The sequence below is a fragment of the Plectropomus leopardus genome, chromosome 24 (assembly GCF_008729295.1).
Source record: "Plectropomus leopardus isolate mb chromosome 24, YSFRI_Pleo_2.0, whole genome shotgun sequence".
Taxonomy (NCBI): domain Eukaryota; kingdom Metazoa; phylum Chordata; class Actinopteri; order Perciformes; family Serranidae; genus Plectropomus; species Plectropomus leopardus.
In genome coordinates this window covers 1329807-1353386 of record NC_056486.1, presented here as the reverse complement: position 1 = coordinate 1353386, position 23580 = coordinate 1329807, and the positions used below count along the sequence as shown (strand labels likewise).

General features: G+C 40.9%; 1 long non-coding RNA gene across 1 annotated transcript in view; it reads left to right on the top strand.

Annotated features, from left to right (window-relative positions):
* The window catches only part of LOC121962891, a 74988-nt gene extending 51637 nt beyond the window's left edge, over positions 1-23351 (top strand). The window contains exons 4-5 of the long non-coding RNA XR_006107178.1: positions 4412-4509; positions 23324-23351. This is a non-coding gene — a long non-coding RNA (uncharacterized LOC121962891). The remainder of the gene's footprint in view (positions 1-4411; positions 4510-23323) is intronic.
* The last annotated feature ends 229 nt before the right edge of the window (positions 23352-23580 follow it).

Here is a 23580-nt window from a genome sequence, read left to right as displayed (position 1 = left end):
GAAACCTTAACACGTAGCTACAACAACACCTGCATCGGAAATTTAGCCCAAAGTTAGAGCTTCTGTTGGCGTCTGTAGCCATTGTGGGTAATAGTGGTCCTGTTAAATATTTCCTCTTCTACCGTTTATTCAGAACAAAGTAGAATTAAATGCAAAATGCTGAAAAGCAGAAAAGTACTTAAGTATTTCATCATACCCAGTGGATGTGGGGTTTTAACCCTTTGAAACCTGAACAAAGTGGCTTGATTTCTTTCAAAAACACTGAAATTGAACTAAAACTGAACTAAATGAGAAATAACCCAAAAATTGGCAAGAAAAAAAGGAAAAGAAAATGACCTGAAAATAAGCAAAAAGCATCAACAAGAAAACAGCAAAAATTAAATGAAAATGACCTAAAGATAACAGAAAGCATGGTATTAACCCTTTGAAACCTGGATCGACATTACTTTTCTTGTGCTACGTTACCGTTCACAGGTATTCAAACCTTGAGCGAGTTGGTTTCGATTTCTCCTTCGAAAAACATGGGGAGAAAAGGTCAAAGACCAGTAGATTTAATAAATGCATTTTTAAAAAGACGGGAATGACCACTATCATTGTTATTTTTAATTTTCAAGTCGTTTCCTTGTTTTTTTAAAAATTTGTTTTGACCTATTTTTCCTTTTCTTTTACTTTTTTTAATTAATTTTCTTGGTAATTTTGAAAAACTTTTTTGAAGATCTTGTTTTTTTTTGCATATTTAATAAATTATTTTTAAAAAGCAAGGAAAATGTAGAGAAAATAATCACTATCACTATGTTGCACTTTGTTGGTTTTTTACCTTTCTTTTCTTTTGTTTTCATTAATTTTGGGGTAATTTTGAAAACCATTTTAGGAGTTGATTGCTAATTTTTGGGTCATTTACTTTTAAGTTGCTTATTGCGTTCTTCCCATGTTTTTGAAAGAAAGTTTCAGAGGGTTAAAGCATGTAATAACAGAAACTCTGTCTTAAAACTACAAGTGCATAGTTTTAAACAACAAACTAGGCGCCAGAAAGTGAGTTTTCAAAGCCAGAAATTCCATCAGGTGAACTTTAAGCCATCGCTATGGATGAATGACCTCACGAAGCTCCGACAGATGAAATTCTGCTCATTTCGTTCCTTTTTAAAAAGTATTTCCTATTGCCCCTTTTAACAGGAGAGATTAAAAAAAGAAGCCTTTAAGGGCAGAGTGCAGCACAACAGTCACACACGTCCGAATTCCCCAAACCCGATTGCCAGAGCTCGCCCGAGTGCTTCTCCTCCCTCCTGCTGGTTATCTACGGAGAGCCACAGAAACGGGAGCGGGGGGGGCTTACCAAACACAGCCGCGGCCCATTTGACCACAGGGGAGGCCTGTCAATGGCCCAGATAGTTCTGGTAATTTCTCAGCGTTGACTCTGCTGCGGCTGCTGTGTTTTACATATTCAGAGAGGGAATGGAGTATGGGGGGGGGGGGGTTTTTTTGTTCTTGGGGGGGGGGGGGGGGGTTGGGTGGTCCAACGGGGGCAGGGGCGCCGCTGTCGCCTCCGCGAATACGCCTTGAAGTCGAAAAAAAAGGCGTAAGGTAAGGTATATTTGAAATACTGAGGAGTGGGGGGGGAAGAGAAGTAAACAGGATTAGCGTTATCAGGCGCACTTGCAAGGGCACACAAACTGTATATATTTGAGGGTGCAAACACACACACACTCAAGGATTTGCAAATGCAACATGAATAAGTAAAGCAATAAAGCATTCTCTTGATACGCCGGCCTCCGTCGGAGAAATATTACTCCTCTCGGACCGCGTGGGCAAATAAGTGTTTTTCTTAATCTAAGTAGTCAAGCATGATTCTGAATGGAATGATAATTGACCCAAATGCTCCTCTTCTGTGCAGGCGGTGACAGCGACTCATGGCTCATCATGCGGCGAACACGAGGGAGGCGCTTCAATTGCAACCAAACAGGCGATCAGTTAAAATAAAAAAGCGCGCTCGCCACTCAAAACGTCAAGAAAATGAGCGTCCCACCCTCCCCCCCGCGGCGCGCTGAAGAATGAACGTGATTTCCTGAAACTTGTTTCTGCGTGTTTTCTGAATATCACATATCAGAGTTATGTTGAACCCACAACCTCTCCTCCTCCTCCCCCCCGACACACAATCCGAGCGGCGGATGGTGCTAATTTCCAAAACATCATCTCCTCCACGCCGAGTTCAGGAAGTTGATTTATAGACGGTGCTCGTGGAGTTAATTGCAGTGCGCGACACCAATCAGTCTTTGGGGAGTTTTCTAAGGCGAGCGGGCGGATTAAATCGACACCCAGCACAAACAAACAAACAAACATATTCATATCTCCCGTATTTATTTATCAATGTTTTAGATTGCCTCCGAGATTGCACTCTTTTTTTCTTTTTTTTTTTTTTACCCGTCGAAGATTCAATAAGTTGACAGAAACATTGTCAGCGCCGGGGTGTCGCTTTATATCGGCGCCACCAACAAATCAGTCTTTGGAAAAATGGAAATGTATGTGTTAAGCACGCCCAAGTGATGCACCCCTCCCCTTGTTGCATCCACGAAGAGTCGCTCCTCCAACGAAAATGATCATGGTTGTGTTCGGAAGCATTCATCTTGATTATAGAGACAGAAATGCTTTGATAATGATCTGCGGGAGACGGTCGTCAGAAGTTTGTCAAAAAGCACTAAATGTCAAATCCCCGGCGGTGGTATCTAACTATCTGGTGGTGTGACACAGCCTGTCACGCACACACACACACACACACACACACACACATTTGCACACATCTCCCCTCCCCGGATTTGGCCAATGAGACGTACGCCTCTTCTTGCCTCCTTACTGTATTGCAGCGAGAGAGAGCTGGAGTGGAGAGCACGCAGCTGCAGAGCCACAACAGCAGCAGAGGCGGCGTGTTTGTGTGTGAGGTCGTCTGGCAGAACACGTATGTTCAGGGACACAAAAACACTGCGGGAAAATGGAAACGGGATTCGGCGCATTTGTTGCAAAGCTGTCAGAGCTGTTTGTGTGTTAAGTGGTTCCGTTTGTTAAATGGGTTTCCGTCAGAGCGAGGAGAGAAACGTTTCGTTCTCGAAAACAATCAATCACTTACGGATTGATTTTGAGCTCTGAGACGGATTTCGGTAAAACGTTTGATGTCAAACAGTGGAGTGGACATTTTAACCCTTTGACCTCTAGCAAATTGCTTTAATTTCTTTCCAAAATGTGGAAAGGGCAGAAATAAACCTGGCAAAAACTGTGCAGCAAATTGCAAGAAATTAATAGATTTGGGGAATTATGTTTTAAAAACGTAAAAAAATGTGTCCAAAAAGCAATATTTATAATAATGACGATTATAGAATAAAAATGATTATTTCTAAGCACTTTTTCCCTTCCTTTATTTCTTTTTTTTTCTTGAGTTGCTGCCTTCTTTTTTTTTTTTTTTTTTTTGAAGAAATCAAGCCAATTTTCTTGGCTTTTGGAAAACAGTGAGTCTTTTAAGTAAAATATTGATATTGGTCCAATAGTTCAAGAAACTCAAGCAGCCAGAAGTTAGAAAAGGTTGTAAACAAGCAAAAAATTCAGCCTGATCAAACCAGGGGGTCCCAAACTTGGGCTCTGGATCAATCAAGGTCACAAAATAAATCTGAAAGGTCAAAAAAAAGAAAGATGACCTCAGTGTTTGCAAAACTTTTTTTTACCAGACAGATAATTGGTAATTTTCACCATGACAAACCTAAATGGAAAAGCTTTTAATAGAAGAACTGTAAGTTCAAAATGCATGTTTGAGGTTTTATTTGAAAGGTAACATCTTCTAGTTTCTGAAAATATGATTGTTTGACCTGCTGCAAAAATAAATGTAAAATATATTATTTTAAACATGACTTGATTCAGAAGAGCTTTTTCTATTTTTCTATGCCTCCATGCTAGCAGTAAACGTGCCTTGAGGCATTTTGTTTTCGATTTTTCCATCCATTTTTCTGTCCGTGCATACGTCAGTCCATCCGACATCTTGTGGAAATCTCTTAAGATTTTGCACAAAAGTCCACCTGAACACTAAGATTTTTTTGGTCAAAGATCACTGTGACTTGTGTCTCATTCTGGTGAACGCAATATCTTGAGGGCAACTCGAGGGAATTTCTTCAAATTTGGCACAAATTTGAACTCAGCTCGTTGGCAGGGAGATAGATCAGACTTTTTAAAAATCAGAATTGGTCAAGAAAATTGCAATCAAGCTGTTTCTCATCTTCCATCATTTGTGTCTTTGAATTATTCATCTTAAACATCTTTATTAACGTATTTTATGTTTTTATAAAATGTGTGAATGAAAGTGAATTCATGACCGTTATTATCGATCTTTTACACGCTGACCTTTCTGTTTGTTGTCTCTTATTTTCATGTTTAGGTCGTGTGATGATAACGAGCCATCTTCATTAAAAGTGGGCAAACTCCAGCTGCTGATGAAAACCACGAGATGTGACTGAAAGCTCCGGAAAAAAGCCAGTAAGTGGACATTGAGTTTTCTCTTCCTGAATTGTGTCCAAACAAAAAAAAGGTTCATATGCTGTCCAATTAACCCTTTGAAACCTGAGTAAATTTGCCTATTTTATTTATTTATCATTTGTTAAAAAAAATGAAAATAAAAAAAAGGAAAAAGGCACTGAGAAACTGAAAAAGCAATGACCAAAAAGTTAGCAAAATATTATAGAAAGAAAAAAAAAAAAAGTTAAAAAAAACCCTCAAAGACATTTAAGGAAATAAACTGAAAAACAAAAGTTTAAGACGTCAAGTAAATCACTTATAAACTCTTACTAATCCTGTTTTGGGTACACGGTAGACGAAACATTGAGTGAAATAATGAAAGCTCTGTTTTTTTAAATTTAACTGACCTTCATTCAGTTTATTGAAAGGGTTATCCCATAATTGAAAACTAAAAATAGATAACTTATTTAACTTTTGGGGGGTGTCTTGATTAATTCCAAAGACAAAGAAAAATTGAAATCCTAATAGTCAATAAGATGTAAAATCTTAGGTTTCTACACGCAGACGGACCGGAGAGCTGCAGAAAAGGTGACCGAGTGTGCAGGTTTCTGTATTTCTACATCCAGAGTTCATCGTGCGCTGAAATACAACTCAATCAGCTTTTGTCTGCCACAGAATCACTCCGTCACACGCCGCGCGGCAGCTTTATAATTTAAATGTTAATGACATCACAGGTTTCACTCCTCCAGCCTGTAGCTGCAGGAAGACTCGATCTCGCTCACAGACACCGACTGGCAGGTACTAAACGGTAAACGAGTGGAATTCCTCTTTAAAATGCTAATGAGGGCTGAAATCTGCGTGTGAATGCACTTCACAGCCAGGAGGCCACTGTATATGCATGAGCGCTTGTGTATGTATTTGCAGCGTCTAAATGAACTGCCAGCTTTCAATCCGATTACGCGATGTGACCTTTTTAAAGCAGCTGACATAATATACAGGACTTAGTTCATTATTGGGCAACTCTGAGGCTTTTATTTTGACAAGTGAGATGGCAAGAAAGCGTTTATTATTATAAAAATTGCACTTTGTAGTCGATTTCAGGCCCTTTTTGACAATCCTTTCCATCAGTTTCTTACAAATCTATAATATGAGTTTTCCGCCGGCCGCCCTCCCCTCGTGCTGGTTTCGTCTCCGCATATGGCCGGAGCGGGCGCCGCCCGCAGCTCTCCACCACCGCTGACAGCCTCCCCGTCTTCCCAGAGAGCAGGCAAACATCTTGAGCGGGTACAAACGTGGACCGACCCTCCCTTTGGCTGACGTCCAAACTCCGTCTCGCGTCTTCTGGGAGAACAAGAGGAGAAATGGAACAACTGGTTTTAATGAAACAATTACAAGACACTAATTATTATGTTAATGTTTTGCTACTATCATCAGCCACCGCTAACAGCCTCCTGCACCTAGAGGTTCAGAGCCTGCCGCGCGTGTGCTCGTGTGTGTGCTTTCTTTTCAGCTAGGTGGGGAAGATGGACGTTTTTCAATAGGCGGCCGTGTGTACGGCAGGAGTGTGTTGAAATGTAAAAAGGGCCACAAAGCGCCGGCTGTTGTCATTGAATGTCAGGTACATTAATTCCCATAATGCTCAGTGCAAATAAATTAGCAGCAGGGTTGCCAGTGATTCAAAGCCATCAGTTTTAGGTGTGTGTGTGTGTGTGGGAGAGAGGGGGGGGGGGGGGGGCTCAGGAGACAGGCCTGGAGGCGAGAACACACACATGAAGCACAAAACACACACAAATAAACACATGCATCATGCAGACGCATGAATACACACATGTAAACACATGCATCACAGGCCTGCTCTGCCTCCACACACACACACACACACACGATAGCAGCAGTGTGCAGTGGAGGCCATTGTTACAGCAGTTGTACATGTGTCCTGCATTAAAGGATAATTCCACCGTCCTGCGTCTCGTGGAAGCACCAGGTACGACGGCGCTCTGTAAACACACAAATAACAGACGCAGCTAAATTACTGCGACTGCAGCGCGTTTTACAACCTGACTAGATGCATCTCTCCCCACAAACATTCGGCTTTTGTCGGTAGCGTAACTGAGAAAAGGAGTTTTTTTCTTTGACAAAATGACAATGTTATCGCGATACTATATAATCACATTATGATTTTATCACGATAGAATATTATCGCGATACAATATAATCACTATACTGTATTATGATACAGAATTATCACAACAGGATATTATCACAATATGATATAACTGCAACACAATATTATCACATTCACTTCAATCACGATGTAATGTTATTGTGATTTTGAACTAGTCCGATACGCTGATTTACGCAATAATATATATTGCAATATCTTGCTATTATTGCCTTTTTTCAGCTGCACATTAAAAGAAAAACCTTTGATTTATCTCGCTTTAGTCATTTTTATTGCATCAAAATGTATCTAGTGGACTGAACAAGCAAATTTTTTAAAAATTATTCTAGTAGGCTACCAAAATTTGTATTTGGGATATTAATAATATCTATAGAAATAAAAATAAATGCTTGGCGTCCATGTAACAATTCAATATTGTCACACAAAAATATTGCAATACTATGCTGTTTTGATACCCCCCCCCTTTAATCAAGTGATACAGAGGAATCAGTAACAGTTTTGGTAATCATTATATCACATGGCAAAAACAGGGAACTGTTTCTACCTTTTTAAATATGAATGTTTGTTTTCTTCTGAGTTTAAGTCCATTTTATATTGAACGTTTGTGCTAAAGTAGATAAAATAGACATTAGGTTATTATTAAGCTTTTCAGTCAAGTACAATAAAAACATGAAATAATCCCCTAAATAGCTCTCAATATCAAACAAAAGTCACTTAATAAGTTAATAATTTATATTAATTATGTGTGACTAAAAGAAAATAAAAGTAGTTTCTAACATTTGGTGTTTTCTGTCAAATAAATACACTCAGAGTGACCGAACACTGGCTTTTTTTACCTGCAGTTCCTCACATACAGAGTAAATACATCATGACATGTCAACTTATTTAGAGCACGTTGTCTTGAAAAGTTTGCATCTGGATCGGGGTGATTCAGTGCAGCGTTGCTTTGAAAAAGTGGCACTAAAGTAAAATGAATGAGCTGATCTTTGATTGCAAAACATGAGATTTGCAAATCGGGATAATTCTGAAGCAGATTAAACCAAAAATATCTGCAGCAGCAAGTATGCGAATGTTATTTTTGCAGGTTGGGTGAATTGACTCTTGACTTTGATCGCAGGCTGTTTGTTGTTGTTGCCGCGCTCTCGGCCAGGTCTCTTTGGAAAAGCCGTGTTTTTTATTCTCAGTGGGAGTACCTGGCTGAATGATGGGTCAATGAACGGAGGAACAATGTCCCAGACTGTCTGCCATAAGTCAGTGAAAGAGGTGATTCATGAACAGTGGGCACTAGGTCTTGGCTCGGACTCTTTGATTGAAACCTGTTTAGCAACAACTGCTAATTTCATTACATGGTGTCAGCGCACACTGAGCGGCTCCTAAAGGGCCCGCTTTGAACTCTCGGGGCCCAAACAATGACACGGGGCAGTCAGGGGGCCTGATGGGAGTGTGACGGGTCGAAAAACAAAACCTCTCCCCCCACTCAAAAAAACGGGACGGAGGTTTTTCATAATGCTGAAGTCTGTCAAATATTTTGATATGTCCCACACACCATGGTGCAGCTCCTCCTGGGCTTTTTGCCTTTCAGCGGGGAAACAATTGACTTTCTTCACGATCAAGTCGTTCGCCTCCCCGCCTCCAGGCAAAACCTTTCATGAGGAGCCATGGCTTGCCGTTGCAGCTGTTCCGCTGGGGTTCTTCCCATGGACACCGGGGATAAAAACTCTTTGAGGAAGCCACTTCAGTTGTGTGGCCTTGCAGGTTTCTCTTTTTTTCCCCCTCGCTCATCCAAAACTTGGCTCGCAAGAAACTTTTTGCTGTTTTTTTTTTCTTTTTTGGACTGGGTTTGATCTTTTCTTTTTGTCTTTGTTGGTGATGATGATTAACCAGCGCAATGATTACTTCAGTCAGCTCGTCATCCTTGTGCGCTCAGAATCAGGGTAGACTTTGCAGAGATGCAGCCGTGCAAAAATTAAGCACTCTCAAACCTGATTTTCCTCAAATAAGAGTGAAAATCTACCAGTGGGGTGAAATATTTTCATTTTCTCACTTCTGTATCATATTTGATACATAAATTCGTCATCAAAAAGGTAATTATTACCCAAATCACCTTCCGTATCCACTATGGCACATTTTGACTGCCCTCTAGTGGATCAGCAGTGCAATGCAGGAAGTATCGGACTCTCCCAAATTCAAGATGGCTACATTGTGATTCATATGACTTACCAAGCGTTTTACTCATCTTTTGATGAAGGTATGGAAGAATATAAATGTAAATTTTCATTATTTTCAATCAATATTTGCTGGATTTAATTAGGGGTCGTAATAATTGGCTATTTTTTTTTTAGCAAATTTTGCTATCTGAACATTTGTTTGAATTTTGGACAGCATATGATAAGGTGCCCGTTGGAAAAAAAGATGTGCGAATTTAACTAATTCCCTTGATCTGTGATCATGTCAGGATACGGTGCAAATGCTGGGGTCAGCTTAAATTGGGGAGTTATTGCAAATGTGTGTCCAGCATCATTCAGAATGAAATATTAGACATTTTGGCACATGCAGTCTGAAGAAAAATTCAGTAGCTAAGTAAAATTTGACAATAATAATTGGTAAAATTTGGTGAGAAACAAAAACATAAGCACAACTAAAAGGTGAAAATACAACAGATTTATATTTAACAATATGCCTAAGTGCACTTAATGGAGTCAATACAGAAGTCAATAAATATATTCAATAAATTCAATTTAAAATTCATTTTCTTGCCTCGAAAAAAAATCTGTTCCAATTTTTTTTTTTTAAATTGACATAAAAGAAGAATTTACTAAACACAAAACAAAGAAAAAAATCTTGCATATTAAAATAATATGTAATAATAAAGATGATTTCACTTCACAGAGTTAAGTTTCAAAAAAAGGACACAAAAAGTTGCAAGACCAAAATATAAATTAAGAGACTCGGTGAGATGGATATTTCCTGCAGTGTGCAGTTTGCAGCGAGCGAACATCCTCTCTAACAGAGAAAGAGCTGCAGACTTCCAGAACATGCACCATGAAGGTAACTTTGCAAAGTTCACTGCGGATAGAGGAGGCATATGAATATTCATGAAAAATTACCCCGAGCTCGCTGTGGCTGATAGCGGGCCCTTTTCTGCCGCGGTATTAGGCCTGTAAAAGAGATGAAAGGCTTGTGAACCATCCCCACTTCCTTGGCCTTATACTGGGACACAATGGCCAACCAGCCGCTCAATTAGTCTGCCATCTTAGACTGACTGTTTGACAGGTCTAGCTAATTGTTAATCCCGCCATAACTGTTGCTCAGAGTAATTAATCATGTAACAAAAGGGCTCTCAGTGAGGCAACCCCACCACTGCCGATGTGTGTCAAACCAGGAGGCGAGAGCTGAGAGGGAGAACGCGGCAGTAAAGGTTGTCCAATTTACAGCTGAGGTTGATCAACAAATATTTAATCTTCATTTGCGGCACCTTTTGCGGCGGCGAGTTGTTTTTCCCGGATGTAAACAAGTGCGTGAGATCTCCTGGCTTATGTAAATGCGCCGCCGTGTGAGTCCCACAGGAGCGGGTTGCAGGGGTCAAGGACCATTCATCATGAGATGGAGTGTCATTTTCTCCACTTCATACGCAGGCAGCTGCTTAAGAGGAGCAAGAGAAAAGGAGGTATTCTTTGAGGGGCGAAAGAAAAGGCAGAGCCAGGCACAATCCCGGCTTCAGAGGAGGAGATGGCGGGGAGGTGGAGGGTGAATAGGAACACAAGGTGCCACTGTGTCAGAATTCAAATGTGAGCACAACCGGTGATGTCATTCACCTCCCCAACCCCACCTCGAGTCATAAGACGAACCGCATTCCTGGGAACGGGAAACGGACACAAAGAGCCACCGTGTTTTGCAGCTTTGCGATACTGACTCATTCCGCTGTGACCCATAAGTGATTTTTTTCTTCCCCTCGGTGTGTCCAAATGATGATTAATATCTGTTTTCTATCTCTGTGCCGAATGGTCGCAGCGGCAAACAAGAGCACCTCTTGTTCGGATGAAAAAGGAATCCAAGGCTCCCAGGCTATGGGATCTCATAAAGGGCAAATTGGATAATTTGAGGGAAAATAGACAAAGGTCATATCTCATCTCCATCTTTTTTTCCATTGGAGATTTAAAGATATTCATGCATGAGAGTGTAGAATGTGCTCAGAGCTTTCCCAGGCGCCAACAGCTCGTAAGGTGTTTTTCTTGATGCTTCTTTACAATAAAGGAAAAAGGCGTCTGGTCTGATAGCTCACCTCATCAACTATCTCCTCTTGAACGTCTTCAAAATTCTCCAACACTCCACCAAGCATCATTTTCCCTCTGCGAGTGCTAATCAGCCGACCGCCACAAGCATCCGAACAGCGCCGTTTTATCGCAGCGCCAAAAAGGAGGAAAACCTGATGATTTGAGCAACAAAACAAAAGCCTCCGGGGAGCCGCTGGCTGTCCCGCCGGTCGACCCACCTCCACCACCACGGCGCAGGACCAAAGCACAATACCACACACAAAAAACCTGCAGACAATAAACAGAAACAGTAGGAATCCTTCCCTAATTTGACTTGCTCCACAGGTGGTCGCCAGCTGCTTGCGAACAGGTTATTGGGGGCCCCAACGGAGGAGAGGGGGATTTTCATTTTAAGTGGAACAATAGGCTCAGGTCCCAAAAAACCAGGAGGTCGTTTCTTTCTCTTCTTTTTTTAATTTTTTTTTTTTATTTGGCAGTGCCTGGAGGTAAGTCGCAGCTCCACGGCAGCAGACAGTGAGGTCTTTTGTCCCTGCGTCCGCGCACCAAGATGGGGGCTATCAGAAATTCCCCCTGTCTTAGTTCACATGATTCAATGAGAGCCCTGTGTGTCAGTCTGAGGGCTGTTCTTTTCTTGTCTATTCATGTCGTACACCGACGGGAAAGACCCGGCTTACGAATGGAGGCCTGCTTTTACTCACCCAACGAGACCACAAACTGCAGAATTCATTTAACTCATAATTACATGGCTCCTCGGACTGAATGGCGCTTCAGTCAAGACAGAATGTTTGAAGGGTCATCCTCTTAAAAGCCTTTAAATCCTTTAAATTTATCACCATACCTTAGCAAATCTTCTCTTCCAGATTAGTTATATTACTTTAACAGATCTAGATAAAGACATAAAAACAGTCTTTTGTCTTCGGGCTCTTGCTGAAGATGCGGAGGCAGGCACATGGTCATATGCATGTAACTTATCTCGACACAAATGGAAAATCAGTCCAAGCGGAGGATGTCTTGCAGGCAGAGGGACTTTTTTCAATAATCCCTGCTTGGTTTCTGTACGTGGAAACTCACTCCTGATGCACAGACACCTGACCAACCAATAAGAGGAAGTTAGTGCAAGTAACTGTTTTAATGCAATCCAAAAATGCAACAAAGGACATGAAGATGGGGAGAAAAAAGTCTTGGCAATACTGAAATATGTGTTTCTCAACCCAGAGATGGCGTCTGAAAATTTCAATAAAAACTGCACTTCATTAAATAATCCAAGACTCCAAGATATTAAACTCTACTGGCGACCGCTGGGATTGCAACACCACCAGATCTCTGGCACGAGGACCAAAATGAACAACAATTTGTTTTATGCAAATGCAGCACGATATTGTCCAAAATTACAGGGAGAATTGTTGAATTTGTCATTGAAATAGCCTTGGAAAGAAACAGTTTTTCCTGGCAACGGCAGAAACGGTGGTTACTGGCACACAGTGTGTTCATTGGACTCCAGTATTGTCCATTCTGCTCGGTTTAGTTTCTGTCTAATCAAACCACACATCTTCCAAAAGTGAATTAAACCAAAAGTGAAATAGAAGAAGGATGACTTAATCTCATATTTGAGTCACTTTGTTTTTCTGGAACAGTCCCACAAGAAAAACTAAGTGGACTTTTTGTCACCTTGTATGAAAGCAGCACCAAGTAACAGCTGGAGGCCGACGGCGACCCTAAAAACGCTTTAGAGTTGTATTTGACTGAAACTTTCAATCATTAGGGGCCTCTCATCAAGTCATTTTCCATTTTAACCTCCTGTGACCCTGCGTCTTCCTTACAGTCTGGGATTGCTACACCTAACGAACGAACAACTCGGCAAAAAATGTTCCATAAATTAAAAAACAAAAACAAGAAAATGTGACAAAAATAACAAAAAATTAGCTGGTTTTTATTAGATATTATAAAAAATGAAGGACAAATATCAGAAAACGATATTAGAATTTTCTTAATATTATGTTTACAATAATGTTACAGAAAAAAACATTTCTCAAGCTCTTTCTTTCTTTCCCTCTTTCTTTCTTTCTTTCTTTCTTTCTAATTTGATCAGGTAACAGGATCCAGCAGCTTGGAGCATAACAGCTAAAATGTTGAACAAATGTTGCATTGTTTCCTGTTTTGTTTTTGCACAACAATGTTAAGCCGAGAAATCATTAGTTTTACACTTACTTCACGCTTGTGACTATTAAAAATAAACCAGTTGTCCCCATATGAGGACATCGTTCAAAGACAACGCTTAGCTTTTTATACTTATCAGGTCCTCGTCATCCCAAATAGCTCAGAAAAATTAAAAATCCATCCCAAGTAGGTTAAAAAATTTAGCAAAAGTCAGAAAATCAAACTCAAATTAAGAGTAAAACTTAATAAATCTGAGTATTTTCCATTTTAATCGCTGCTGTGAATTACCTGAGAGGTGGGAACCTTTCCATGAATGTCCCCACTTCTTGACGTCTCATCGATCATCACAAACATCAGATATTTTATGCACTTTAATGCTAAATTTAATCTAAAAAATTAAGTACTTTGGGAACTTTGGGCTGAAATTTGCCACAAAATGATGACAGCTCCAAAACTAAATCTGAAATAAATTCTGAATATGCTTGTTGCCTGTAACCTCACAACTTCTCCCACCTATTAATTGATGTATTTTTCATGTATTTTTGTTATTTTTCCCTCTCGAGTTCATTTGGGGGCTGCAGTTGATGAGCTGTGGCGGCGGCGTGCTGTCCCTCGGGGTCACCTTAAACCGCGGTCAGGGAGCTCAGCGTCTCCTCTCGGTGCCCTAAAATAAAACTTTCATCTCCTCTCGTCATCGCATCCTGAACTTGCCCCCACGTCCCTTCATTTAAATTCACACAGCTGATGTTTGTTGTGAACAGGCGCTGTCAGAGAGGATAAAGAAAGGTTACCTGGTGGCTGAGAGCGAGACGCTTTACACCAGCAGATTTATCCGCACTGATGTTTTGATGTCACCACCGGCTCCTCCGGGCGCTTTGCTGTTGTAACGAACCAAACCCCAATCAAATCTTTGAAGTAGTCATGTATGCATAAGCGCCGTCTACCTTAATGCTAAATAATTAGCAAGCGAGCGCGCGGCTCACTGGGATTGCTACCTCAGGGCTAAACTTGCTTTTCCTGCTTTGATCATTACGTTAATTAAATCTGGCTCCCTTGACAGGTCGGGGGCTAAAAAACAGGTAGGTGTCATAGGCACCTCGGCGGAGACAGAAGCACCTGGTGTGTGTGAGCGCTCCAGCTGTCAGCGGCGATGCCTTAAGAGTCAGACGGCGGTGGCGTTAATTCGAACCGATGTCCCAAAAAGGGGAGGGGAGGGGAACAACTCAATTGTAAGACACCCCGATTCTCCGGTCTGGAGGCGGGCGAGGCTGCAGCTTTGCGGCAGCTTTGGCCAGAGGAGGAAAGAAGTCATGTTGTCAGACCTCAGTGTCAGCTCGCGTCATAACCAGCGCCTGAGGGACAAATTAGAAGTGTGTTTCGAGAGATGTGTCAAAAGTGTTCTCGGTCCACATCACAGCAGAGAAATCGTGCGAAGAGGGACCCAAACCAAAGTCAAATGCCAAGGGCAGCCAGAGGAGGGACTCACCTATGATTTATTTAAATCGAGATGGCTCCAAACGACGAATAATTACACAACTGTGCATCCATGTGGAGTCTTTTAATGTCGTTATTCATGCAGGGCGTGAACAGGAGGTCAGCCTAAAACTGCAAACAGCTCATGAATAAAGGGCCGAACTCAAAGCGTGATCCAAACCCTGCAACCAAAGGTCAGGTGGCCTAACCAGACCGGATTTTTGGATGCAGTTTTCTGCTTTATTTAAAACAAACAAGCAAAACTTTATCTATATAGCACATTCAATTCCAGGTGGAAGCACAATGTGCTGCACAAAGTGCAAGGTGCAGGCACAAAACAAAGCCGTTAACCGACCATAAAAGCAAATCGAATCCATTAAATTAAAATGAAATAATAATAATAAAAGTAGCCCATTAAAAAGGGCTTAATACATATGAATTAAAATGAATAAAAAGAGCTAAAAAAATTAAATAAAGTAATATAAATAAACCGATAAAAGATATATGATAACACACAGGTAACACAAAAAAAGAAGAAAATATAATTTAAAGAAAAAAGACCAATAAACCAGTAAATGTAAAAACACACATAGGTTAAAACCAATGAAATAAAATAAAATAAAGAAAAGGAAAAAAAGAAAAGAATAATTAAATTAGTCCACCCCCGTCTTCAGCTTTAAGAGATGATACTGTTCGGGGGCCCAAAATCCTCAGGTGACACGATCCAGCAGCTTGGAGCGAAACAGCTAAAGGTCATAAAATCCTAAAATCCTCCAAACGTGTACGGGGCTGCTGCGTCAGGCCCCTAGTCTCTTGTCATTTTGCAAAAGTGGCCCCCAAGAAAAAAACAGCCGCTGGTCGAACGCAACAATGTTTTCGGTTTTGGTTGCAGCACCGGGCGCTTTCTGCTGCTCGCTCAGCTGTGAGACACGAGAATGGGATGCGACCTACATGAATGTAATCTGCATTTTAATCACCTCAGACCTCATCTGGATCCTGACGGCACGAGAGTGGACACCGTTTAGAAAGATTTCACCAAATCAAACTAAAATCTAGTCTGAAGATAATTAGCAGAAACATGAAACAACTGAAGGAGCGTCTGCACTCCAACTGCAGGTGCATCAGTCCAAAAATTACTCTGCTTGTTAACATTTCAAGTCTGGAAAAAACAAAGTTCTTTTTTTTTAAAAAAAAAAAAAGTGTTTAACGACCGTTAACCCTCAAACTCTGAAAGCGGGTCTGTCCTCGACAGAAGCTGACACAGGCTGCAGGGCAGAAAAATCTCCCTGTCCGTGATGAAAATAAGGCAAATGACATTAATTTCATTTGAAATAATCTAGATTGTGTTTGTTGGATGCGCTCGGATTCAAAAAAACGACTTTCTGCCTGAGCCCAGCGGCCTTTCCTCCACATCCTCATCCAGCGCCCCACACCACAGAGCGTTCAGTAGTAATTAGTGTCTTCAATATGTTTAACCATCCCACATACCTGTTTAATCAAACCATTTTCTGGGCATGTATTCAACCTTCAAAGGCGGCGTTTGAAAAGGACTCGGAAAACACAAAAGCGAGTCGTCTGTGAAGCTCCTTTTGATCTAGATCATTAACGTTTTGGAATCAGAAGTTGACATAAGGCCCGGTTTTGTTGCCGCACTCCTGGATCCGTTTCTGTGCGGTGGAAGTTGAAGATGTTTGGAAAATTGCTCCGATTATAGTGTTCATGTGCCATTTGATACCGGTTCCAAGAACAAGGGGAGCCGCAGCCAAACCAGACTACACCAATAAGAGCTGGCGGAACTGGCCGTCCTTTCATAGACCACATGGTCTCTTTACCGAGTGGACACATTTTATTATCATGGTAATCGACTTTGTAATTTCGGTGTGAACAGCCCCACCCTGCTCCGTTTACAATGGAGAGATCTCAACACCAATTAAAGCCAAGTGCATCAAGGAACAATGAAAGGACAAATGAACTTTAAAAGGCGACAAGTTTGTGCATCAAAATCTTGAAATTCCAGAGAAAATGCGTCAATAGTTGCTGCTGTTTCACCTTCCTGCTCTGCAGCAGCTCATTACAGATAAAACCTTCCTCACAACTTGTGAAAACCTGCTCGCCATCAACATACATTAGCTAAGGTTTGGCCGTACGCATCAAAGACGGATTCCATCGTGGAAAAGTTGTCACGCTGAGGGATGCGTTCAAAGCGAGCTGATGGGAGTTCTTCATCGCTCTCCAACAGGAACATCAAATGACGACACAATACGTTCTTGGACTTCACAAAGACGGCTCGCCCGAGACGGACGGCGCCTCCCACACTGAAGCTCGCTCCATCTCCAAAACCTTTTCAACGCGAGCCCGTCCTCTCTGCCCATCAAGAAAGAAAAAAAAGGCGCTCATCATCACATCGACTTACTCTCCTGTCTATTTCTGTCCTCCTGAAGCGGCGTCCGGCGCCCGCGCCCACGGGCAGCATTTCTGAAAAATCACAAGAAATTCATTTCCTCCCTGGATGGAAAATAACAAAGGCATTCCTCATGACAGGCCGCTCTTCCTGTCATCTGCAGGCCACAAGTCAACTGATCTATTAATAGCACCCCCCCCACCTCCTCTTTGCTTCTTTATCACAACCAGACTCTCATCAGGTGATTCGATTAACAAATTACAGACGGGCAGGAAGTCTGTGAGGAATTTGGGCAAAGGTAGAAACAGAGATACTCCGCAGTGTGTTTTTTCGGGGGGTGGAATGCAGTAGTATACGGCATTAAATATTCAGTTTGATTACTCTTTACTCAGTCGCAGATTCCTGACCTAGTTCAGAGTAATTAGGTTTACACTGTTCAGCCACTTTAGTAAACAAGGATATTTTCCTGGTGAGATAACTTTGCATCGAGCTCGCGGTATCTGGGCGCAGAGCCTCAGCGGGGATTATCTCCGATCTGAAGGAGATACCTATCTGTTCTGGTGATATTTCTGCCTTAATAACAGCTCTCCGTCCCAACAGGGCGGCACAGAGAGAGCTCGGTGTACTGAGAGTTTCAGGACATGTTTTTAGTGCATTTATCATCGTTCGTGCTGTAAATATTGTGTTGTACGTCGCTTTGGATAAGAGCGTCTGCTAAATGAAATTGTAGATTGTAGATTGTAGAAATACTTGAGTTTTTGTGGAGCAGGTGCTGCTTTTGTTTTATTTTACCTGCGGTGCCACATTTCATCATCGATAAAACCTCATTCGCAAACAATTCTTGTCCTCGGTGTTTAAGTTACATATAAGAGTTTAAATTAGGAACACGCGTTTGCAATGTGATTAAAGTCCGTACATATCGCGTTAATTGTTTATTTTTGCCACCAGCAAATTGGCTTGCGCTCTGTCAAAAAACAGCAGAAGAGACAAACAAAATATCAAGAGATGACCAAAAAAATTGCAAGAAATTAGTAAAAAGTTAAAAGGAAAATTATCTGCAAAATAAGCCAAACAAAAAATGATGCATAAATCAGACATTTTTTCTTCACCTTCACCTTCACTATTTATTAATTTTTTATTTTTTGCAAAGTTTCTTGCAGGACATTTCTTGCCAAGTTGCTCATTGTTTATTGTTTTTGCAAAAATGTTTTTGAAAAGAAATCCAGTCACTTTTCTCAGGTTTCAGAAGATTGAAATGCTTGTGAAAGGCATCTGAACGCAGCACAAGAAAGTTGATACAGGTTTTAGAGGGTTAAAATCGCATTAATTAACAGGCTGACATTCCCATCTTTAACCCTTTTAAACCCAAGATATATATATTAAAATAAACGAATAAATTAAAAATAAAAAAAAACACTGTAACAGTTTCATTGTCCTCCATACTGCTTTCTCCTGTTAACTCACCTGGCTTATCAATGACATCAAAAGTGGCACACTTAAAAAAATTTAAAAAAAATAAAAAATTTAAAATCACAGAAAGGCGTGTTGTTGTGCTGCAGAGCCGTGTACACAGCTCTGGTAAACTGTCAACAGGAAAGCAATCTATTGCCTATTTTAATGGGGTAACCATCATTTCAAAACCTGCATACATGTGCTAATTTAGATGGAAGTTGTGTCTTTATGTTTTTGGTTCTTTTCAAAAGTTTCAAAGTGCTCTTAAATTGGATTTTTCTAAAGGAATGGTTCATCCAAATTACATTATAATCACATTTTCCCTTTCACCTCTAGTGGAAGCATGCGGAAGGGGTTTTATTTGGCCAGGTTTTGAAATATTACTGTCAGGAGATTTGAGTTTTCATACAATCATGCTGAGAAACTGGGACATGTTTTTGGAAAAACACACAACTGCTGAAGTTATTTTCAATATCTGCGAGCACTACAAACAAAATTCCATTCACTTCTATTACATTATGATGAGGTCAAAATTTTAGGAATATCTTAGAGCTGGACTGAATATAATAAGTTTTATTTTTGGCGAATCAACCTTTTAACCAATCAAATCAAAGCAAATTATGTTATGATTGGCTACGTTGTGTCAAAAAAAAAAGTATGTGGCGTTCTTATTCAAACTCGTGCACTGAAATAAAAATGTACAAACTCAGACTGGTTTAATTGTTATAAATCGAACATTGGGGAAAGGGCAACTTGGCCAAAAATAGTCCACAAAATGTGAGTAATTAGTAATAAACCTGACCTGAATTATGGGAGGATTATTTAAAAAAAAAAAAAAAAAAAGAGAGAGAGTAATGTCAAACTGTAAACTGTAAAACTATATGGAACAAAAATTTGTACAAATATATATTTTTTAGGGTAATTGTTTTTGTTTGTTTTTTACTTTTAATTATTTGTCTTATTTTCAGGTGAAAATTTAAAAAAGTTATTGTTAATTTTTCAGCGAAGTGTTGGTAGGTTGCCTGTTCCATGTTTTTGAAAGAGATCAAACCAATTTGCTAAAGAGAAAAGACAGATAAAGCCTCAAGGATAGGTTTTTAAAAGGGGGGAGATTTTTAGGAAATATATATATAAAAAAAACAGGAAAAATTTATAAGTCATAATTATTTAAGAATTATGTATTCAAAATTATGTTATAGAAAAAAATTGTACAAAAATAATTTTTTCTTGATCTTTTTTTTTATTTTGTTTTTGTCACTTTACTTTTTCAAGACGATCATATTTATAATTAATCTAATTATATATTTAATGTTACAGAAAAATGTAAAAGTAAATGAATAAATATTTTCTTTTAGGCACTTTTTTCAGGTTATTTCTTATTTTGTAGCTATTTTCAGATAATTGTCTTGTATCTTTTTACTAAATTCTTGCTAATTTTTGGGTCATTTCTTCTTCCCAAGTTTTAAAAGAAATCAAACAAGTGTGCTCAGGTTTCAAAGGGTTCGTGCTGGACAGTGCATGCTTTACCATCGTGTATTATCGTTAAACGATCGACTCCCTCATCCTCTCCAATGTAAACGCACATGAACACGACAGAGTGTGTGCTACAGTACATCCGTCACCCATCAGCGAGCGTGTGCAAACTCCGAGGCAGACAGACGGTTGGCCGGTCCATCACAACAGTCGATCGTACACTAATATCTCGGGGCATCAGCAGCTATTCCAGAAGCAGAACTAACAAGTTAAGCCCAAACATTGGGTTTGCACGGCAGTGGAGGGGGGGGCCGCATGCATACATCAAACAGAGACGGTCGGTCAATATTGGGGTATGGAGAATCAACACGCTTTTTTTAAAGGAGAGGCTTATGCTCAAACATCACAGTGCCAGTTGCCGGGGCCTGAGCATTTCCCGAGGCCCGGATCGCCATTTCTCATTTGTTGCATTAGCAGGAAAGACGGCGTACAAATAAAATTTCCCTGAGCAAGGGAGGTATCTTTGCATACAAAACAAGGCTGTGTGTAATTTTCAACGGGGCGAGAGGGGAAATGAAAGTGCACGAGGGGGAAGGGGGTGGGGGGGGGGGGTGCACCTCCATCAGCGCTGCGGACGCAATCGGCAAAACACATTTAGGAAATTAGCATTTTTGAAATAGTGACTTTTAAGAGGCAAACAGTTTTGCTGATATGAGCGTGAGCGGGGCGAGGGTTAGATGTGGAGAAGGGGGAATGTGGCGTGTAATGTGATTACTCGCACCGCCTTCATTTCACCTGCACTCTGAGGAACAAGGGCTCCAAAAGGGTTCATCCTGGAGGGCCGAGGTTCTACCTGGAGCCATTTGCTTCAGAAGAACCCCTTTTTTTAAAGCAAGGGGTTCTTTGTTAGACAAAGAGATCCGTTAAGAACAAAACCACAGTTAGTGGAGGAGAGATCTCTGGGTAATGTAGTCAGTTACTGTTTTCAAACACCCCCAGGTGGGTTCTGGAAGACACACGTGGATTATAAAAGGGTTCTTGGTAGAACCTCTTGTGTGGGTTCTGGTTGAAACCGTTGGACTAGAAATAGATTTTGGTAGAATCCCCTGGGTGGGTTCTAGAAAGATCCGCTGAAATTATTATTATTTCCAGGATTTTAAGATATATTTTTGATTTTAGGACATTCCTACTTTCTGGGATTTTAGGAGATCTGTCCAACTTTAGGACGTTTCTAGGATTTTAGGACATTAAGGTCTTAGCCAGGACCTCTGTCAGGGGGTGCAGAAATCCTCCACTGGCACTTTTTTGATGAACAACTATTTTGATGCAGTTTTATGCAAAAAAAACAATTGCCAGTGTGAATCACTACTTTAATGGTGAAGCCGAGGAACTGTATATGGTTCTAGTTAGCACCTTCATTTCTAAGCGCGCAAAGGCACTTTTCTTGTATGCTTTCACAAAAACAGCTTCTTTTTTTTCTTCTTGATCTCACCTGAGCTGAAAGTCTTCATGGACGTGAATGTATGAAGTCTCATTAGGTGTAAATTTGAGAGCATGCACAGCAGCTTGCGCCATTCAGTATTAAGGAGCCGAATAAAACGTCTGCAGCCATTTCCGCCCCAAAAACAGACTCTACTTTTACTCACACTTCATTTTTAGAAGCCCAATTGAGCTTTATTGGCCATTCTCTGAAGCGCAAACACGCACAAACAGCCATTCCTCTTCAAAATATTAGAGTCGGTGCTGATTGCCACCACCTGCGTTATCACACAGGCTACCAAACAGATGCAGGGGAACGACTTCGGCGTGGAAAGCACAGCTGAGACGTGGCGTCGAATCTGGCAACGAGAATCTGTTTGATCAGCAGCACAGAGGAGAACTCGGCGCTGATGAATGTCTCCCAGCTGAAGACATGAAAAAATATCCCGTCCCTGCCCACAATGTAAGATGAGAGAAGACACCTACGACTGCTGCACGTGGCCCGGCCACTAAATAGCACACTGCCGGTCAAATATAGTGCCGTGAAGCTGCAGAGTATTTTTGGTGCCGGGTGTGATGTGAACCGTCTGTTCTCAGTTTTCCTTTCTGGAGGATTTACGATGAAAACTATACAAGGCTGTTGTCTGTGTCGGATATGTGCATCCTGGGCCAACAGGCTGCACAAGACATGAGGTCATTTTTTAATTTTAATCAAAATGAAACGCCAGAAGAAAACTAAAGCACATGCAGTTGAATACCTGCAAGCTTTCGTTATGCAAAAACACAAATCCCACTATTTAAATGTAATTTCTGCATGTGCATGACAGTTATTGCTCCTTTGAAATGCCATTGAGACAACAGTCATGCAGTGTCAGCAGGAATAGTTGTTTCTAACGTCGGTGGCTGAGGTTGCTTTCACACCTGTAAGTCGGTTCATTTCGTCCGGACCGAGGGGAAAAAAATCACACATTGTTGCATTTTACTTCGAGGAGTAAACATGAGGTTCCACCGACTGACAGGAAACTCTTTGATTAGACAGTTTCGGCGTTTATCCTCCTGCATCATCAGGACTGACGTAGGTAAATAAACTCAGCTGACAGAAGCATGCAGCACTTTAAACTGAAGTGTAAAACAGGCTTTTTTCAGCAGCTGCTGGAGACTCAGGTTCTTCTGTTGAATGCAGGTAAAACTTTGGGTGTGAGTTTCAGCTGATCCTTTTTGTGCAGAGTTTGCATGTTCTCCCCGTGTTTGCGTGGGTTTCCCCCGCCACATCAAAAACTTGTATATTAGATCGATACACCTGTCAGTGCTCCTGACCGAGGCGCCGGCACAAAACATGCCCTTCCCTTCAAACCAGTTCTCACTGCGCTTCTGAACTTAATGCACCTTTCAAGACCTTTATCTTTTCATTTCTTACGTAGTTTTACGCAGAAAACACTGAAACGCTTTTCTTTTCTTACATCACCTCTTGTCACTTTGCATTCAGGTGTGCGAGAAAATAAGTGAGTCGTGCAGATTCCCGCGGGTTCGAGCTCCGCTGTCGCCTGAAAGGCAACACACTGCATCGATGAAGCACTCTCCCTCCACCTCTCCCTCTTGTCATGCCAAATTGTGTTTTACAGCATCTGTTCATTATAGATGGCCGACATGATGGATATGGTCATAATATTAATGTAAGACTGACACAGCAGAGACATGAATCATGGCCGACTTTATTTCAAAGCCGGCGTTTCATTGGCCCGCCACTAAAAAGTGATATATAAATGTCAGCGAATGGCAGCCGTAAAGCATTATGAAGTACATTTGATGGTGCATTTTCACCGTTATCAACCCGCTGTTATTTACTAATGTGTCTTCTTCATGTGACAGCCGCAGTGGACGTCCATGTCAGTGTCGTTTGCAGATTGTGTGCTTAAAGAGACTCTACCTTTTTGTCTGTTTCAGGTGGCGGTTCAGCGGGGAGAAGATGAGAAGGTAAGAAAAAGGATGTTGTCATATTCAGCGTGCGCCTTTGGGTACGGAGGCCGAGGAGTGACTTTAAATTGAAAGCATTCAATCAAATTGAAATTTCATTTCCCATGTGTCTGCGATGTGTGACAAAGGGCCATTATTCATTTCAAACGGAAAAGTCAGCGGTGTTTATTTCTGTTTTTAAAAAGTATCTGGTTAGAAAAAAGAATCACAAAATCCAGGTGAATATG